Raw genomic sequence first — 22033 nt, 5'->3', positions numbered from 1 at the left:
ATCTAAACTGATCCAAATTCTTAGCCTTGTATATTACTCCAGATCAGATAGCTTGTCACAATCTTTTTACAGTGTTTTTATAAAAAACTTTTGCATTCCATTTTATCTCTAATTAAGCTATCCTGATTCTACTATCTCTTTGTTTAAGCTCCAATTTGCCACATTACCAAGGTCTGTTAGTTAATAGACTATGTTTGCTTTTGGCAAGATTTTCAATTTATAAAAGAATTTTCCCCTTTAGCCCTAATAAATTACATTTCTCAATTTTACTTAGAGGGTTTTGCTTCCAGTTCGTCTCCTCAAATTAACATGAAACATCTGTATTTCTGCTGCTGAGTCAATAAAAACACTAGGACCTGGTCTATCTTCAGATTAAATCGGCCTCAATTAACCCACATGCCCTCTAGTTTCAAAACTAATCTTAAAATTATTCTCTGTTGTCACCATTAGCTGAGGTAGAGTAGACTGTGCAATTATATATAGAAGGATATTAAAGTAACATCCACTATATGTTAAAGGGGAAATTTAGAATTAGGGGATAAAAAAACTTAGCAAGAAGATAACTGTCAGAGATGGTAAAATTCCCAAGTCTCTAATAAATTCTATGATCTGCCTCCTGAACAACACTGCCCTTACCAAAAAAAAAAAAAAAATCAATAACCGGGAATCCAACCAAAAACTCTTGAAACTGAAAAGGTGATAGTTATCACAAAGATTCAGGAAATAGAGTTTAAAACAAGAGAGTTCAGGTTTTATTTTAATTAGACAATTCATTTAACCTCTCTGAGCCTCAGTTTCCCTATTTGTAAAATTAGGGGATTGAATTTAAGGTCACTTTCCATTATATGATCCTAAGAAATATGTCTCTAGATTAGGAGAAAGCACCTTAGCAGGAAGGAAAAGAAAAGAAATAATTGAATAGTTGGTGACTTCACCTTTTCACATATTTATTCCTGTTAGAAAAGAAGTTTTTCCACATCTCTTTGGGATTAAGAGAATGGTTGGGGGGAAAAAATAGATGGAGAAAAATTTAAATCATTAAGTTTAACTGGGAATAGTGGAAAGAGGAAAGAAAAGAATCCATACCCTAATGGAAATTGAGCCTACTGTTGGAATCAAAACTGACTTATCTTTGTCATATATAAAAAATCTCAACTGATCCTCCTCATTCTCATATTTTTTTTAATGCATAAAACTGGACTTCTATTGTGCCAATGACCTGCAGAACTAGAACGCACCCCAGGATTCCCATACCAGGGCAGCTTTGGATACTTGTGACCCTGGGATACTGACTCTTGGTTACAGTGGGAAAATTTCAGGTCTAATTCCCTAAACATGATAAGCCATCTCCCTCAATAAGTCCAGGAAGTTATTTCATTAAGCTTTGCATGAAATAGTAGGCAAGCAGTCAGTTCTATTGGGGGAGGGGGAAGGACAAACTAGTGCTACCTGCACATTTAGAATGTCTCTTCCTTTGCCTTCTTACAACTTGTGTGTATTACTTTACAAATACAAAATAGCCGATAAACATAAATATGGCAGTAAAGATAGAAATATTGACTAACAACTTTTTTACATTCTATCCTATTTTTATTTCTAAATACATACAATATTTTATATATTAGAAAGAACAATAATCTTAGCTCAGTACTTCTATAATAGTTGAAACTATATCAGACTCTAAAAAGAAAAACTCAACCAACCACAAAAGTCCCAAGACAAAGTAGCTGAAATCTATGGGAAAATCAATTCAGATATTCAAATATCTAACAAAGTTACCTACTTCACTTGCCTATCTAACAATCAAATGCCAGCAAACCCTGGTTATCTAATGGTTTCTCAAGAAACTTCACATTACCTATAGGGAGAAATAACAAGCATGGATGTCCAACCTTTTAGCTTTTTTGGGCTGCATCACCCAAAAAAACTTGTCAAGGATCACATATAGAATTTAATATTTTTTATGACTACAATGTACTCATATTACCAATGAGTATAATAACAAAATATAACAATGCCAAATGCATGGGTTTTGAGAGCCATATGTGGTCCCAGAGTGCAAGTGGTACACACCTGAACTATCAACAAAATTCTAGGACTCAGAGTCTAATAAAACAATAGCTGTCATCAGCAGGAGGCAACAGCTGGAATTGTTTACCTCATAACCACTCTCTCCACCCCTATCATCCCACTTCAACCCCAGTCAGAGAATTCTAGAAAATCTGAGACCTGTTCCTCAAAGAACAAAAACTAAAATGGCACACAGGATTCCAACAGTAGGCTCAATTTCCATTAGGGCATGGATTCTTTTCTTTCCTCTTTCCACTATTCCCAATTAAACTTAATGATTTGGAGAAAGTGGTTCTCTGAATTTTTCTCCATCTATTTTTCCCTCCAATCATTCTCTTAATCCCAGAGATGTGGAAAAAATTTCTTACTAACAGGAATAAATATGTGAAAAGGTGAATTTTTCCTTTTCCCATTAGTTTCAACATCTACAACAAAAATCAACACAAGATGGAACTTCCCTGAAGGAGCAAGAGAGTTGTAGCACCTGGATCTTTCAATGACAAAGACATTCTAAAACCCCTTCTATCCAGTGGTTTAAACTGTGAAGGAAAAAGTACAATCAAGTACAATAAGATACTGGTAACTCAATTTCACAAATAGTGATTAATACCTTATAAGAACAATGCAACCAGTATCAAATGGCTCAACAAACAAAATCAGTGTACCTAAGAATCTGGAAAATGGGGGTCTACCTTTTGCATGGCAGATCTAAAGGGATTTTTTTTTTGAGGGGGAGATGAGGTTTTTGCCAAAGGTGGTTTAGTTCAGCAGCCATTCCTAGCTCCCATTCCACTCTAAGACACACTGTGAAGTCAAAGATATTAGTCAAAATATTCATAGCAGCACTTTTTTTTTTGTAGTAATAAAGAACTAGAAAATGAATGCTTATGGGCAAGTAGGTGGCGCAGTGGATAGAGCACCAGCCCTGGAGTCAGGAGTACCTCAGTTCAAATCCAACCTCAGACACCTAATAATTACCAAGCTGTGTGGCCTGGGGGCAAGCCACTTAACCCCATTTGCCTTGCAAAAACCTAAAAAATAAAAATAAAAATAAAAAAAATGCTTAGATTAAAGGATAACTAAATAAATTGTGGTACATGAATATAATGGAATATTGTTGTGCTCTATGTTTAAACTAAATTAATGAGAAAAAATACTGCTAATGGTTAATTTAAATTGACCAGTTCTGACAGCAAAAAAAAGTATACTTTGTTCCCTTTCTTTCCAAGATGATGAATGTAAAACATTGCACATGCTGTCAGACTCAGTGGAGGTCGAAAAGTTTTTAGAAACTTTTGGTCTTTTTTTTTAAATTTTTTGCTACAAGGGATAGCATTCTGGTAGAAGAGGTGGGAGGATGAATATATTTAGAAATAAATGAAGAAAAAAACAATTTTTAAAGAAAATGAATGTTTCACAAACACATATCAAATTATTCAGAGTGAAGCAAACAAACCCAGGAAAACATACACTCAATGTAAATGAAAAGAAAAGCAGAAAATGAATGCATTCTACAAGCTCCTGGAAGACAGTATTTTTTTTTTAGGTATTTGCAAGGCAAATGGGGTTAAGTGGCTTGCTCAAGGCCACACAGCTAGGTAATTATTAAGTGTCTGAGACTGGATTTGAACCCAGGTACTCCTGACTCCAAGGCCAGTGCTTTGTTCACTACGTCACCTAGCCGCCCCAAGACAGTATGTTTTTTTAACATTCTTTTTATCCTCTGTAGCACAGGTCCTAGCACATGCTAGGTCCTTAATAAAAATGGATGACCTGACTATATAATTTCAAATGTCCATCAATTGGGGAATAACTGAACAAACTGTGTTATATGTACATAATGGAACACTATTGTTCTATTAGAAATCAGGAGGGATGGGAATTCAGAGAAGTTGGAAGGATTTGAATCAACTGATTCTGAGATGAGCAGAACCAGAACATTGTACACCATAACAGCAACATGGGGTGGATGATCAATCTTAATGGACTTGCTCATTTCATCAGTGCAACAATCAGGGACAATTCTGGGGTATCTGTGATAGAGAATACTATCTGCATCCAGAAAAAGAACTGTGGAGCTTAAAAAAAGACCAAAGACTATTTACTTTAATTTTTTAAAATAAATTATCTTTTATATAATTTTGCTATCTCATATTTTTTTTCTTAAGGATATGATTTTTCTCTCTCAACACATTCAATTTTGATCAATGTATAGCACAGAAACCATGTAAAGACTATCAGAATGCCTTCTGTAGGGGATGGAGGGAGAGAAGCAAGATTGGTGGGGAAAATTGTAAAATTCAAAAAAACAAAAATGGCATGTTCTTATTTTTCATTTAAAAAGTAAGTATTATTACTATACTCATTTTTAATTATACTTTATTACATTATTACATTTTATTTTTATATTGCTCAGTATAAGCTACATTGTAGTCATAAATATTAAATTCTATATGCAGCCCTTGACAAAAGTTGGACACCCACATGCTAATTAATAACCTGGGCAAATACATAGAGGGGCAGTTTTCATTAGTAATCCTAGTAAGAATAAACCAGAATTATCAAAATTTCAGCAGTTATGAAGGAATATTTCTTTCAGTCATCTGCAGAAATAGCACAGTCTGCATTTCCTCCAAAGCAAATAAAAATTGCGTGTAAAAAATGCATATTGGTCCCCTGTATTTTGTGCAAAAGAAGGTAAAAAGGAAGAATGACTCTCTATGCTCTACTTTAGAAGGAAGAACCAAGTTGTTTCTTGCATGAAAAGAATTATTTCAAGAAGAAAACAAAGAAGGAATAAAAAGACCCCAAGGAAGGAACAGGAAATCTAAACCTGTTGCAGGAAGATGGAAAAAAGAAAAGAAGGATCATTAAATCTTTGGAGCTATGTATGTATTGGGCTCAAGGCTGGTCCCATAGAGAAGAAAACTGGACCATAATAGAAAGTAGCTTCTGGTGCTTCACAAAATAACAATAAGGACTTAACAGTGTTGTTAGGAGCGATGATGTCTATGATTGACCACAGGAAGAAGAGATGAATCCATGTGTTAACCTGACACAAATCATGTGGAGGCTGTCTTACATTCAAGGCTTGCCAGTTCTTCATCCATGTCATATCCACAAACCTTTGTTGTTTTCTAAGACTCTGTTGTTGGCCCTCTTCTATTTTTTGCTCTATATCATCTTACTTGGACATTCCAATAGACTTGATGAATTCATTTATCATATCTCTACATCCATATATATTTTCATCCATATATAGTCATGTACAACCAACTGCCTTTTGGTCATCTTGAACGAGACTGGTATCTCAAACTTTACATGTCAAAAAACCTCATATGAACCATACCTGTTGCCAAACTTTCCTATTATTGTTTAGGGTATGATCATTCTCCTAGGCCCTATGTCTACAACCTCTGCATCATCTACCACCAAATCCTACCATTTCTATTTTCATAAAACCTTTGGTAGGTCCCTTTCTCTGTATTTATATAGACATCACACCAGTCTAAGCCCTCTTTATCTCTCTCCTGGACTAATATTCAACCACCTACTTTGAATTTCTCCCTATTCCAATCCATGGTTCAATCAGCTAAGTCTGAAAGAAGAGAATATATTTGCTAATATATTTGCTTGATGATCTGTGGTCTGATTTAAAGTTTAAATTGAAAATGGAGGAAGAAAACTATCCAAATATGGGTGCACAACCAGATATTACTTAGTGGCAATTATGACTTAGGAAGAATGGTGGTGACAGAGGCTAGTTTATGCATCTATGCACTGACATGACTAATAATAAAACTAAATATCTTCAAAGATAAGGAAGCAACCTCAGATTTATCACTGACTAGATGGTATGTATTCTAAGCCAGGAATGTAGAGATGAAGTGATATAAGTAAAAAGAGCATTATATAGGGGCGACTAGGTGGCACAGTGAATAGAGCACCGGCCTTGGAGTCAGGAGTACCTGGGTTCAAATCTGACCTCAGACACTTAATAATTACCTAGCTGTGTGGCCTTGGGCAAGCCACTTAACCCCATTGCCTTGAAAAATCTTAAAAAAAAAAAAGCATTATAATATAAAGTCTAGATTGATTTTTTTTTAACTAGACCTATTATTTTTTTTTTGCCCAAGGTCACAAAGCTGCCTAATTATTGAGGTCAGATTTAAACTCGGGTCAGGTCCTGGGGTGGCTAGGTGGCACAGTGGATAGAGCACCAGCCTCGGAGTCAGGAGTACCTGGGTGCAAATCTGACCTCAGACACTTAATAATTACCTAGCCGTGTGGCCTTGGGCAAGCCACTTAACCTCATTTGCCTTGAAAAATCTAAAATAAATAAATAAACAAACTCAGGTCCTCCTGATTTCAGGGATGGTATTCTATACACTGTGCCACATAACTACCCCTAGACCTATGATTTCATCAGTATAAGAAATTTCCCAAGAACAACTTCCTCTCCCACTGCAATGTGGTCTTACAAAGTAGCCTGGGAAATTCTCCAGTGGTCACCCAGCCAGTGCATTCAAGGTAGAACTAAAACCTAGGGCTTCCTGATTCTGTGGCTACTTCTCTATCCCATACACCATGCTACTTCACTTTGCAAAGCTAGCATTATATATTAATATAGTCTTCTGTTGGCCATCCATGAACTGGAGGTGGCAGTAGGATAAAGAATATGCAGGTGTTATCTCAAAGGAGGAAGAAATAAAAAGAGCTATTGTAATGATAGTATATTATACATCAGCAAGTCATTTTTTTAAAAAAGTGTTGAATGATGAGGTCCAGAAGCAAAGCAAAAAGTTGGCAGAAGGGTTTGACATGAAAGTGATGGGGAAGTTATAAGATCATGCAGTTAGAAAGGATTTCAGAGGCCTTCTAGTCTAAACATTTCATTTTACAAATAAGGCTGCCAAGGCCCAGAAACCACAAGTGGTTTTTATTCAAGGTCATCCAGGTAGTAAACTTAAGGGAGAAATTTGAACCTAGGTCTTCTGACTCTAAAGCTAATACTCTTTTAACTCAAGTCCCATTATGAAAAACAGAGGAAGTTGATAAAATTTTCACTTACCTTACTATCATTTCAACTTTTAGGGAACTGCCATAGGGGGACTTGATTCCTACCAATAAGGATCTGGAGGACGAATTAAGAATAATGGGAAAAGGTAGGAGAAATGAGGGAAGTGATGAAGAAAGCAAAGAACATCAATGAATCATTACAGGGGGGGGGAAGAACAGAGGAAGTTCAAAAGATACAAACAAGGATAATGTTAGACAGAACTACCCTGTGACATGAGAAATATAAAAACTCTGAGCTAATAAAGATTCAATTTCATGTGCATTTTTTTTGTTCTTCTATGTTTTTCAAGTTAATAAGAATAATAATAAAAAGGAAAAAATTAAATCATAAGAAACTTGGAAGTGACCATTTAAGAAGACATGATTAAGAACAAGAAAAATGATTGGCAGAGACTAGGTATGATACTATAGTAAAGGAGGGAGTCTAGTTCAAGAGGAGTAAGGAGTTCTCAAGAATTTCAAGTGAAAAAATTCTGGTACTATATAGATTATTCCAATAAGCAGAAAACAGGCAATTTTCTATAGATGTTGATTTCCCTATGTCAATATTTGATTTTGTATTTTTGCATCAATGTTTATCAGTGATGAATTTCCTATTTTTTGTATCACTATTTACTACTTGAAGGTCATTTAAAAATCTCTTGCTGTGCTTTTATCTTTTCATGATTTAGAAATCAGAAATACATTTTTCTCACAAAAACTGAGTTTAACAAAATACCTTATTAAAAAATTAATTTTTGAAAACAACTGATTTTTTTTTAAATGTTTGACAGAATCTACTGTCTAGACTTGGAACTTTTTTCTCTTTAAAAATTAATCTGGGGGCAGCTAGGTGGCACAGTGGATAGAACACCGGCCCTGAAGTCAGGAGTACCTTGAGTTCAAATCTGGCCTCAGACACTTAATAATTACCTAGCTGTGTGGCCTTGGGCAAGTCACTAAACCCCATTGCCTTGCCAAAAAAAACAACAAACCAAACCAAACCTTAAAAAAAAGTTAATCTGGGGCGGCTAGGTGGCTTAGTGGATAAAGCACCGGCCTTGGAGTCAGGAGTACCTGGGTTCAAATCCGGTCTCAGACACTTAATAATTACCTAGCTGTGTGGCCTTGGGCAAGCCACTTAACACCATTTGCCTTGTTAAAAAAAAAACTAAAAAAAAACCCTAAAAAAAAGTTAATCAGTTATTTCCCCAATATCATTTACTAAGATTACATTATTTAGGATATTTAGCTAATAATCACAGTGATAACTTATAATTATACAGAACTTTTAGGTTTACAAATTTCTTTTTTTTTGCAACAACTTTTCAAAGTAGGTAATACAGACATTGCTAAAGGTACTTTCTAAAACCAAAGAGTCCAGCCATTGGGATAAAAACTCCCTCTTTGATAAAAACTGCTGGGATAATTGGAAGTTAGTATGGAAGAAACTTAGATTAGACTAACACCTAACACCCTTTACCAAGATAAGATCCAAATGGTTATAGGACTTAGACATAAAAAACAATACTATAAGCAAATTAGAAGATCAAGGATTAGTTTACCTGTCAGATCTATGAAAAGGGGAGCAGTTTATGACTAAGGAAGAGATGGAGAACATCACCAAAAACCAACTAGATGATTTCGATTACATTAAATAAAAAAGCTTTTGCACAGATAAAACCACTGTAACCAAGATCAAAAGAAATGTAGTAAACTGGGTAGTAAAATGTAGTAAATCTTTACAACTAATGATTCTGACAAAGGACTCATTTCTACAATATACAGAGAATTGAGTCATATTTTTAAAACAAAAAGCCATTCCCCAATTGACAAATGGTCAAAGGATATGCAAAGGCAATTTACAGATGAGGAGAGCAAAGCAATCCATAGCCATATGAAAAAATGCTCTAAATCATTAATTATTAGAGAAATGCAAATTAAAGCTTCTCTAAGGTACCACCTCACACCTCTCAGACTGGCCAACATGACCAGAAAGGATAATGATCATTGTTGGAAGGGTTGTGGGAAATCTGGGACACTATTACACTGTTGGTGGAGCTGTGAACTCATCCAACCCTTCTGGAGAGCTATTTGGAACTATGTCCAAAGGGCAACAAAAATGTGTATACCCTTTGATCCAGCAATACCACTACTGGGTCTATACCCTGAAGAGATGATGAAAAAAAGGGTAAAAACATTACTTGTACAAAATTATTTATAGCAGCCCTGTTTGTGGTGGCAAAGAATTGAAAATCAAGTAAATGTCCTTCAATTAGGGAATGGCTTAGCAAACTGTGGTATATGTATGTCATGGAACACTATTGTTCTATTAGAAACCAGGAGGGACAGGGACAGGATTTCAGGGAAGCCTGGAGGGATTTGCATGAACTGATGCTGAGTGAGATGAGCAGAACCAGAAAAACACTGTACACCCTAACAACCACATGGGAGTGATGTCCTTGAAGGACTTGCTCATTCCATCAGTGCAACAATCAGCAACAACTTTGGGCTGTCTGCAAAGGAGAGTGCCATCTATATGCAGATAAGGAGCTGTAGAGTTTGAACAAAGTGCAAGGACTATCCCCTTTAATTTAGAAAAAAACAGATATCTTATTGTATGATCTTGTCACCTCTTAGATTTCTCTTCTCTTCTTTAAGGATATGATTTCTCTCTCATCACAACCAATTTGGATCAAGGTACAACATGGAAACAAAGTAAAGACTGACAGAGTGCTTTCTGTGGGGGGGGGGGAAGCAAGATGGGGGGAAAATTGTAAAACTCAAATAATATCTTTAATAAATATTAATTTTGGACTTCCGGCCAAGATGGTGGAGAGAAGACAGGCACACTTCTAAAGTCTCCTGATCTCTTCCCCATCTATCACATGAAACAAACCTCTTAAAAGAAATACGAACCAGGAAACCCAGAAAGAAAAGCCAGGAGAGGAAAATCTACCTCAGGATTTGTCTCCTGCAGCAGCCTTGGCTGAGTACCGGTGGGTGAGTCTGGGCTCCGAGAGAAGATTAGCCCGGGATCAGACAGATTAACAGCTGAATTGGAACCAGGAGTCTGAGGGCCCGAGAGCCAGACCAGCTGGATCAGTAGTAAGGCTGTACGAAGGGGGCTTAGGTCTGCGGGGAAGCAGAGGCACTGGTATTGGTGCTGTCCCCCTGGAGCTTGGGGAAGGGGCTGTGGGCAGAGGTCTGGTGCAGGAGAGCTGCAGATGCCATCCCCGCTCCTCAGGTCTGAGAAACTCTGAGCCCAGGCCTCCATTGCACTGAGGCCTCCTCCCAAACAAATGCAAACTACTGCCTCAAGTCCAGGTGTGTGAGCAGAAGAACCAGCCCAGCTGAGGAATGACCTCAGGCCAGGGTAAAGCCCACCATTGATTGAAGGCAAAAGAATTCAATAGTTCCAACTCCTCCCTTCGGGCAAAGGGAGAAGGCCTCTCAACCAAGGTCACAGACACTCCAGAGAGGGCAACCAGCACCTCCTATTGGCCAGAGAGAGAAACTGCACTCAGTAAAGCCTTTAGAGATCCCAAGCCCAGGTGAACCAGCCCCCCCCCCAACTCAAGGTCTTAGCATAATGAAGAAGGGTCAGCAGAAAGGTGGATCCATAGAAAAATTCCTGGAAGGGAAAGACCCCAACTCAGAGAGACCTGGAACATCTGAGGAGAATACAATCTGCTCTCCAGCACAGAAAGACTTCCTTGAAGAAATAAGGAAGGAGCTTAAAAATTTGGGAGAGACAATTAATACATTGCAACAAGAAAACAAAACCTTAGAAAGTACAATTGGACAAACACAAAAGGAGAATAAATCTCTCAGATCCTCAAATGAGCAAATGCAAAAAGAAATTAATTCTCTCAAAACCTCAATTGGTCAAATGGAAAGCTCTTTCAAAAGTAGAACTGACCAATTGGAAAAGGAGTTGCAAAAGGCTAATGAAGAAAACTCCCCCAAAAAAAGAACGGAGTCTACAGAAACTAGTGACTCCATGAGACAGCAAGAGTCAGTTAAACAAAATCAAAAAATAGAAAAAATAGAAGCAAATGTAAAATACTTCATCAACAAAAAACCACTGACCTCGAGAATAGATCGAGGAGGGGCAACCTGAAAATTATAGGACTTCCTGAAAACATTGAAGAGAAAAAAATCCTGGACTTAATATTACAGGATCTAGTGATGGAAAACTGCCCTGACATCATGGAATCGGAGGGCAAAGTAGTTATTGAAAGAGTACATCGATCCCCACAAGAAAAAGATACTAAAATGAAAACACCAAGGAATGTTGTGGCCAAACTGCAGAACTATCAGATAAAACAGAAAATCCTGCAAGCAGCCAGAAAGTAACAATTTAAATATCAAGGAGCTACAGTAAGGATCACGCAGGACCTGGCTGCATCAACATTAAGGGATCGAAGGGCCTGGAATGAGATATTTCGAAGAGCACAGGAACTTGGAATGCAGCCAAGAATCTACTTTCCTGCAAAGCTGAACCTACTCTTCCAGGGAAAAAGATGGCCATTTAACGAAATGGAAGAATTCCAAAAATTTCTGATGAAAAGACCAGAGTTAAACAGAAAATTTGGACATCAAACAGGAGGTTCAAGCGACACATGAAAAGGTAAAAAAAAAAGGGGGGGTGGTAAAAGAAAAAAAAATGCAATCCAGTAAGTTGAAACTGGCTATACTCCAGCACGGGGGGGGGGGGGGGGGGGGGGGGGGGGAGACTTTCATAAATCCTGAGAAATGTAACCCTAACAGAGAGAATACACCTAGCCAGAAATGATGGACATCCATGACCTATCCATGAGACTGCTATCTAATGGGATGTAACTGGCTTTAACCCCACTTGAGAGAAAGACTCTTATAACTCTCAGGAATTTTGACTCTATTAAATAGAATATACTGAACTAGAAGGGACAGACACTCAGAATTTTCTATGACCTAGATAGACTGATCTAGAAAAATACACTAGCTCCCTAAAAAGGGGGACAGGAAAGAGACTGGAGGAGGGAGGGGATTGAATGGGATAAATCTCATTACACTAAGAGGTACAAAAAAACCTGTGGTAATAGAGGGGAAGAAGGGAGCAGAGGAGAAACACCTGAATCTTTGTCTCATCAGACTTGGCTTAAAGTCAACCTACACATACTCAGTTAACTTATAAAACATCTAACCTTTCAAGTATTAAAAGGGGAAAAGGGGAGGGGGGACAGAGAAAGGGAAGGGGAGTGGGAGAAATAAGGGAAAATAACAAAAGGGAAAAAGGGAAAAAGGGAAAGGGGAAAGAAAGGGGAGGGTGTGATATAGGAGGGCAAACACACTGAAGGGGGTGGTATTCAGAAACAAAATACTGGGCAATATGGATAAAAGTGGGGGAAAAGGGGAAAAATACAGAGGGAAGATAGCACAGAGGGCAATAAAGAATTAGTAATCATAACCTTGAATGTGAATGGGATGAACTCTCCCTTAAAACATAAGCAAATAGCAGAGTGGATTAAAAACTAGAATCCTACAATATGCTGCTTACAAGAAACTCATTTGAAGCAGAAAGATACATATAAAGTAAAGGTAAAAGGTTGGAGCAAAATATATTTTGCTTCAGCTGAAGTAAAAAAAGCAGGGGTAGCAATCCTTATCTCAGACAAAGCAGCAGCAAAAATAGACAGTGTTAAAAGAGATAAGGAAGGAAACTTTATCCTCCTAAAAGGTACCATAGACAATAAAGTCATTTCAATATTGAATGTACATGCACCCAGTCGGACAGCATCCAAATTCTTAGAGAAGAAGCTGAAAGAATTACAGGAAGACATAGACAGGAAAATTCTACTAGTAGGAGACCTCAACCTCCCGCTATCAGATCTAGATAAATCAAATCATAAAACAAACAAGAAAGAAATTAGGGAGGTAAATAGATTGGTAGAAAAATTAGATATGGCAGACTTATGGAGGAAACTGAATGGGGATAGAAAGGAATATACCCTTTTCTCTGCAGTACATGGAACTTATACAAAAATTGACCATGTACTAGAACATAAAAACCTAATGATCAACTGCAGAAAGGCAGAAATAGTGAATACAATCTTTCTCAGATCACAATGCAATAAAAGTCATATGCAATACTGGGCCAAGGAGATATAGACCCAGAACAAATTGGAAACTGAATAACCTCATTTTAAAAAATGAGTGGGCCAAAAAACAAATTATAGAAAGAATTAACCATTTTATCCTAGATAATGATAATAATGAAGCAACACACCAAAACCTATGGGATTCATTCAAAGCAACTCTCAGGGGATATATTATAGCTCTAAATATTTATATGAATAAATTGGAGAAAGAGGAAATCAATGAACTAAACATGCAACTAAAAAAATTAGAGAAAGAACAAATCAAAAATCCCCAATCAAATACCAAATTAGAAATTTTAAAAATTAGAGGAGAAATTAATAAAAGCAAAAGCAAAAAAACTATTGAATTAATAAATAAAACCAAAAGTTGGTATTATGAAAAAACCAATAAAATTGATAAAACTCTGGTCAATTTGATTTAAAAAAAGAAAGAAGAAAACCAAATTGCTAGTATTATGAATGAAAAAGGTGAACTCACCACAAATGAGGAGGAAATTAAAAACTCCCTCTCTGATAAAAACTGCTGGGATAATTGGAAGTTAGTATGGAAGAAACTTAGATTAGACCAACACCTCACACCCTTTACCAAGATAAGATCCAAATGGTTACAGGACATAGACATAAAAAACAATACTATAAGCAAATTAGAAGATCAAGGACTAGTCTACCTGTCAGATCTATGGAAAGGGGAACAGTTTATGACTAAGGAAGAGTTGGAGAACATCACTAAAAACCAATTAGATGATTTCGATTACATTAAATTAAAAAGCTTTTGCACAGATAAAACCAATGTAATCAAGATCAAAAGAAAAGTAGTAAATTGGGAAACAATCTTTACAATTAATGATTCTGACAAAGGACTCATTTCTACAATATACAGAGAACTGAGTCATATTTTTAAAACAAAAAGCCATTCCCCAATTGACAAATGGTCAAAGGATATGCAAAGGCAATTTACAGATGAGATCAAAGCAATCCATAGCCATATGAAAAAATGCTCTAAATCATTAATTATTAGAGAAATGCAAATTAAAGCTCCTCTGAGGTACCACCTCACAACTCTCAGATTGGCCAGTATGACCAGGAAGGATAATGATCACTGTTGGAAGGGATGTGGGAAATCTGGGACACTATTGCACTGTTGGTGGAGCTGTGAACTCATCCAACCCTTCTGGAGAGCTATTTGGAACTATGCCCAAAGGACAACAAAAATGTGCATATCCTTTGACCCAGCAATACCACTACTGGGTCTATACCCTGAAGAGATGAGGAAAAAGGATAAAACCATTAGTTGTACAAAAATATTTATAGCAGCCCTGTTTGTGGTGGCAAAGAATTGGAAATCCAGTAAATGTCCTTCAATTGGGGAATGGCTTAGCAAACTGAAGTATATGTATGTCATGGAACACTATTGTTCTATTAGAAACCAGGAGGGACGGGATTTCAGGGAGACCTGGAGGGATTTGCGTGAACTGATGCTGAGTGAGATGAGCAGAACCAGAAAAACACTGTACACCCTAACAGCAACATGGGAGTGATGTTCAAGCTTGAAGGACTTGCTCATTCCATCGGTGCTACAATCAGCAACAATTTTGGGCTGTCTGCAAAGGAGAGTGCCATCTGTATCCAGATAAGGAGCTGTGGAATTTGAACAAAGTACAATGACTATTCCCTTTAATTTGGAAAAAAAAAACCAGATATCTTATTGTCTGAGTCTGGTTACCTCTGAGAATTCTGTTCTCTTTAAGGATATGATTTCTCTCTCATCACACCCAATTTGGATCAAGGTACAACATGGAAACAAAGTAAAGACTGATGGAGTGCTATCTGTGGGGTGGGGGTGGGGGGAGGGAAGCAAGATTGGGAGAAAATTGTAAAACTCAAATAATATCTTTAATAAAATAAAATAAAAAAATAAAAAATAAATATATCAAAAAAATAAATATATATTAATTTTTTAAAAAGGTACTTTCTAGGTTTATCTGTGGAGTCACACAGCTGGAACTCAAATCCAGATTTTCTCACCCAACATCAGCAGCCTTTCCACTAACCACCTTCCTCCTAAAGAAACTGATGTAGCTGTGAAGGCCATCCATCAACCAGCCTTTCTTAAAGACATGCAGTTATTAGGAACAAGAGTAGGCAAATGAGAGTAAAAACAAGAGTGGCATATTTCTTCAAAATACTATCAGGAAGGCTAATGAAAAGAATGAAGTGAAGTTTTTATGAAAGCTATCTCAAAAAAATATTCATTTTTAGTTATGCTGTAAAAAAGAGGAAAATGAAGGAAGGAGTAAAACTGCTGCTCGAGATGGACAGGGCAATGACAATGGATAAGAGGATAGATATTGTCTGATGTCTCTGTGTTCTATTAAAAAATTTACAAAATTAAGATATTTACATTATCTATTTCATGGGTACTTGTAGCTGAAACACTGCAAAAATCTTAAAGCACTATATGCGTTATTAACATTATTATTACCTAAATTCTTCTTTCCGTTCTTTTCTACCAAAAATTATCTGCAGATGGAGAAAGAATTCGTTAACAGGAAACTGAAATCTAAGATAAGTGTATTTAAGGTTTAAAAAAAATTTTACGGGCGGCTAGGTGGCAAGTGGATAAAGCACTGACTGGCCTTGGAGTCAGGAGTACCTGAGTTTAAATGTAACTTCAGACACTTAATAATTACCTAGCTGTGTGGCCTTGGGCAAGCCACTTAACCCCATTGCCTTGCAAAAAAAAAAAATTTTAGTTGTCTTCATCAAGTTAAATCACTAAGCTTAAATAGCTTAAATAAACTATCCCTAGTGTACTGAGAACCTACAAATGTTAATTATGTGCTTAGTTAGTAATTCTTAAAACAAACAAGAACAAGAGATGGTTCTTAGGGTAGGGAGATAGGAAAATATATTTTCAAAATCTGGAAGAAGACTATAAACTGTAGGTCACAAAGCTTGATGTTAATTTCTAGCAAAATTACTGAACCACATTATTAAAAGAATTGTTTGTGAGTATTTGGAGAGGTGAGCAGTAATCACTTCAAATCAACAAATCATGTCACATAAACCTTATTTCCTTTTTGGAAATTTGGATAGGCTTTGGATAGGCTGCTACATGAATAGATTGAGGGAATACCATAACAAGAGTATTTGAGTTTTAGCAATTTTCTTAAAAAATTGTAGGAAAAATGGAAATACATATATTGGATATTATTTTGCCCAAAATTGTGATCTCACTGTTCCCTTGCAGTAAGTGACCTCAAATTTAAAGTTTTAGAAGGTTTCTGGGAGCTCTGAAGAGTTAAATGAATTGAAGCAAAAAGTTCATATGGGAAGAATCACAAACTCAACTGTATCATCACAGTCAAGAAGCTAATATAATCTTAAACAGCATTAAGAAATCCTGACTAGATTAAAAATTTCTAAGAAACTAATTTTGGTAGGAACAATGAAAAGTTGCAACACATTCAGAGAAGAGGGTATGGGATAAGGACACCCAAAACTTTGCCCAAGTTCAACTGAAAGAACTAAGAATGTTTAGGGTTAAAGATTTGAGGGGAAAGGGAAAAAGGTACCTGTCTTCTAAATTTAGAGGTATATAAACAAAGTAGTTAGATTAGTTTAGCTGCAGGAAATATAAACAAGGACAATGGGCACATGTTATATGAGAGGGACCAACAGGAGGGAAAATATCCTAGCAATTAGAGCTATCCCAAAACAAAATGGATTGCCTTGTAAATGGATTTCCCCATCTCTGGAGATTCCAAGCAGAAGCTGAATGAGTGATCACCTGATGGGTTTATTGTAGATAGTATGTAACTGCTTCAAATAAAGATAAATTGGACTAGGTGACCGTGGACCTCTGAGGGTTTCCTCCAAATTTATATGTCCTTGCTTGAGTCAGTTGCATGAGGAAAAGGATATTTTATCATGAGTCTGGACTTAAAACAAATTAAAACAATTTCTTAAATTCTTTTTTTGTGAGGCAATTGAGAGTTAAGTGACTTGCCCAGGGTCATGTGGCTAGTGACAAGTGTCTAAATCCATATTTGAACTCAGGTCCTCCTGAGTTCAGGTTCACTGCTCTTTCTACTCCAACCAGCTAGATGCTCCTTTTTTTAAAATCGCTAGAGCAAAGTATTATTAAACAAAATTTTCATTTTCATGTGGTCAAAGCACATGTGCATGATTTCTGAGGTCTTTCCTAATTGTGTCTCCCAACCTTCATGTCTTCCTTCTAAGACAGCCTTCCAGCTATACTGTGCTTATCTTGTATTATCAAGTTGTCTGCATGTTGTTGCCTCATTAAAATGGGAGCTTCTTGAGATTAGACAATCTCTTTGCCTCTGTTAAACCCTCAGCCTTTAATACAATGCCTGGCACATAGTATGCACTAGACAAATATTTCTTGTCACCAAATGACTGTCACCTCTAAGTGTCATGGCACCCCATGTTGCTATAGGATCTAAGGTTTGAAAACTTGTGCCAAAGAGGCAGCTTGTTATAGAGGACTGAGAGGCAGACTCAGAATCAGAAAGACAGTATCCTCAGGCAATTCCTTTTTTTTTAAATTTAAGGCAATAGGGTTAAGTGACTTGCCCAAGGTCACATAGCTAGGCAATTAAGTGTCCAATGTCATATTTGAACTCAGGCCCTCCTGACTCCAGTGCACCACCTAGCTGCCCCAGGCAATTATTTGAGAAAGTTGCAGGGCACCACAAGGAGAAGGAGTTCCCTGTCCTGGAGTTCCCTACAGGGATTAAATAAATCATGGATTAAGACCTTTCTCCAATTCCCCTCTAAAAAAAGGTGACTAATAAATGATCAGTCACAAATGCTTTAGTTAATAAAGCATGTTTCTCACTGCTTCCCTGAGAAGTAATAGACTAGATGCAAAACATGTCATAAGCATAGCCAATGTATTAATTTTTACTATACTTCTTGGCTACAAGGGGCAACCAACTGGTTCAGTGGTTAGAATGCTAGGACTGGATTTAGGAAGCCCTGAGTTCAAATTTGACCTTGGACAATTACTAAATGTGTGACCTGGGACAACTCACTTAACTTCTGTTTGCCTTAATCTATTGGAGAAGAAAATGGCAAACTACTCTAGTTTCTTTGCTGAGAAAACCCTATGTATGGTGGGGTCACAAAGAGTCAGATTCGATTGAACAGCAATTGGCTATGAGGGAGGGTTTCTATTTGGGAAGGAGCTAATGAATGACAGTGATCCAAAAAAGGAGGAAAAACAAAGAAATATTAAAAATACATGAAAGAGAATAGAAAGAAGTTCAGAACAGAACACAGACAAGCAGGGGAGTTTTTTAGTGCTTCTATGTTAAATTTTACAAATACTTTAAAAAACTATGTAGCAGTGGATAGAGCACCATCTGGGAATTAGGAGGACCTGGGTTCAAATCCGAACTCAGACACTTAATACTTAGCTATATGAATTTGGGCAAGTCACTTAACTCTATTGCCTTGCCAAAAAAAAAACTATGTAAGAGATGATTAAAATTATATATAAAAACCATAAAGGTTCAATTTCAAAAGTTTGAAAATCATTCTAAGTAAATGTCATGAATTATATATATATATATATATAATATATATATATAAAGTTTCTTTATTAAAACAAAATCAAGGATCTCTCTGAAACCTCAATCTAAGCTAATTCTTAAGCCAAATCATTTAAAATATAAAATAATTTGGCACTTCATAAAGAAGAATCTTTGATAAAGCCATGAAATTTGATCTTGCATATTGATCTTCAACAATTTTTTTAAATTATAATACTCTGATTTGAATAACATCCAGAGAGATATGTCAATCATGCAAATATATAAAACCAAAAACAGTTACTATCAATTGAAAATCAGGAGAACCTATGTGAATAAATGTCTCTAGAAGTATTTCTATAACCTCTTCAGTGATAAAATTAAGCATCTAAATTAAGACTGGACAACTCTAACTAATTAAATACATGGTCTTTCTTAAATTCCTACTATAAAAGAATAAGTTATAAGGTTCTTGATTCAACAACAACACTGTAAGCCTCAAAAAAAAAAATAGGGAAAATACCAACAAATCAACAAAATCCTTTTTTCAAACAGAAGCAAAACATAGTTTGGGGTTTCTTGTTTCAATATACATGACAAAGGTCCATTCTCTCAAACTTCCCTATAAAACATTTAATATAAAGAATTTCAGAACAGAACATTTATTAGACAACATGCTAACGTCTGCAGGTAAACAACTTAAAAAACAATGATCTACAACTATAATTGTCAAGTGTGGCCAGGAAAAAACACTAAATGAATCTTACAACTAAAAAGGAAAGAAATAAAATGGCAACATTCTAGAAAATATTTTTAAATTAATTCATTTCCATGTTAATTAAAGCAGGTGGAATCCACTTAAAATTCTTTGCTTTGAAATATTAAGAAGTGCCTAAGGAAATTTCTTACCTATAAAAAATTTTATAAGATAAACACTAATGATTTCACTAGTGTTCAAATTAGTCTCCATAATTTTATCCAATTACATGATGGAGTCAAGTCTGAGCTTCGGTGATTTCAGGCTGTGGATCACATGGGAATAGGGATTTTCTCTTTAGGACAACTAATAGCACTATATATCCATTTCTTATAACTTATGAAGATCATTAAATTATTTATTCTACTCATCACTAGACTAAAAAGTTCAGATTTTTATCCTACCTCACTCAAAATAATACAGCCCTTTTTCAAAGCATCCATATAGCCTCTGTGTAAGCCATTCCTGCATGGTAACAGTATCAGGTCCTGCATGGTTACAATATCCAGTCTCAATAGAGAAAAACAAATATTTTTCAAAAAATGAGTCATGATCTGGTTTCTATGGTTCAGTCATTGCCAGAAATTTCTCTGTCAAGTAAAAGCAACTAGGAACCTTCTAATAAAGAATAATCATAAAATGTGTACTCATCAACTATACTTTTAGAATTCTCCAGGAATTCTAAATTTCAGGACACTAAATCTAGATTCTTTTTTTTTGGTCCTAATCTGATTTCAATGCAAATTCTAATTGATTGAACAGAGTCTAAATCCTAACAAAGTCACTGACTTTGACACAGATTATTGATAAAATTCTAAAATAAATAATTAAAGGAAAGTTTCACCAGTGCTTAGATTGCTACAATACAAAAAGTTTAGCTAAAAACATTTACCAATCAGAAGTTTTACTCCTTTATAAGAAAGGGAAAATCCAAAAAATCTATTATCAGCCAAAGCCCTATCCATGGCTTTCACTCAAGTCTGGGTAAAGGGTTATATTTTGGCTTTGTATTAGCCAGGATTAAACAGGAGTCAAGAGCTGGAGCTCTGATACCTGAATTATTTCAATCTTAAATATTTTATGTTACATAAGAGAGTTAGAAACGATTAACAGTGCTCTCCAAAATGGATAAATACAACGGAGAAAAATGAAGCAGTGCAGGACACTGCAAAGAGAACTGGACCTAAAGCCCTGATCTCTACACTTACAAACTGTCTGACTTTTGTTAATCACAGACTCATTAAGCTTCCATTCCCTCATTTGTAAAATGGGAATAACGATGGCACTTGCCTAATGGAGCTGTGGTGATCAATTTAGAGCACTTATTTAGGCAAGAACCTTTTTTTTATAATAACTCTTATGAGAAATGCGTGTTTTGTGTTTTGTAGCAGAAAGTCATTATTCAAATTTCTTACAATGACAGAATCAAATCTGAAACTATTATTATGGAATACCTATAACAAAATCATGCATCTATCAACACATCTTGAGTTTGTGCAACCTAAATATTTAATCAATTTTTTCAATCACTTTAATCAATTTTTTGGATAGTTTCTACTCAATTTTAATATTTATCTATTTGCATATATACAATGTAACAATAAACATATGCAGTATACAGATTATACATTTTACACATGTGTTTATATACACACGTGCACACTAGCTATATACATACCGGCTACTTAGAAATACGGACATAAGTATATATACATACACCATACACATGTGTGCCGGTTACACAAGGCTATAGATATATACATGTGTCTATATATGCGCACATGTGTGCGTATCCTGAAATGATACTAACTTCAAAGAATACAACAGAAAGTGGGATGAACACGTTATCTTCAGTGTGTGCATACAGAGCACAGATGCACTCACATAAGATCTATCTCTCAAAGTAGAAGCTATAAAGCTGTTTTTCTAATCTATGCCTATTTTATTCCAACCACCACCAAGGCCCTCACCCAACAGCTTCCACACTCGTCTAGCTGCGAGAAAAAGGCTGTGCTGATTCCCCTTTAAGGGGCAGCGCCTTACAAAGTGCAAGTAATCCATCTACCTAATGAATGGGTGTATGGATCAATCTACCCAAGTCCTCCGTGCCGAGGCAAGGACGGGGGCTTGCGCCGTAAGGCGAAGGGCATTTCGGGGTCCCGACCCGCAGGTGCCATCCGGCCAACCTCCCCGCGCCCCTGGGCTCGCCAGGGGGCCCCCCGGAGGGCTGAACCAAGGGGCTGGAAGTGCTTCCCAGCCCTAGAAAAGAGACTTTACCCAGAGCGGGGCCTGCAACGACACCAGGTCCCCGCCCCACTGCCTTAGGGCGGCGCCAGCACCGAGTCCCCCGGACCGGCCGCCCAACGTGCCGGAGACTTCGGCCGCCGGTCCCGTTACCGGTCCCACTTGAGAAGCTCTTCCGTTTCACAAGACCTAGACAGCATTTC

The 22033-nt window shown here is 36.5% G+C and overlaps 1 protein-coding gene across 6 annotated transcripts in view; it reads right to left on the bottom strand.

Annotated features, from left to right (window-relative positions):
• The window catches only part of AREL1 (apoptosis resistant E3 ubiquitin protein ligase 1), a 63220-nt gene extending 41214 nt beyond the window's left edge, over nucleotides 1-22006 (bottom strand). For all 6 annotated transcript variants that reach the window (XM_074235718.1, XM_074235717.1, XM_074235722.1 and 3 more), the window contains exon 1: nucleotides 21864-22006. The gene's annotated coding sequence lies outside the window, so the exon portion shown is untranslated. The remainder of the gene's footprint in view (nucleotides 1-21863) is intronic.
• Between the last annotated feature and the right edge of the window lie 27 nt (nucleotides 22007-22033).

This window comes from Macrotis lagotis, chromosome 4, assembly GCF_037893015.1.
Source record: "Macrotis lagotis isolate mMagLag1 chromosome 4, bilby.v1.9.chrom.fasta, whole genome shotgun sequence".
NCBI classification, from domain to species: Eukaryota; Metazoa; Chordata; class Mammalia; order Peramelemorphia; family Peramelidae; genus Macrotis; species Macrotis lagotis.
The sequence above is the reverse complement of the archived record's forward strand: the minus strand, read 5'-3'. Positions and strand labels throughout refer to the sequence as shown.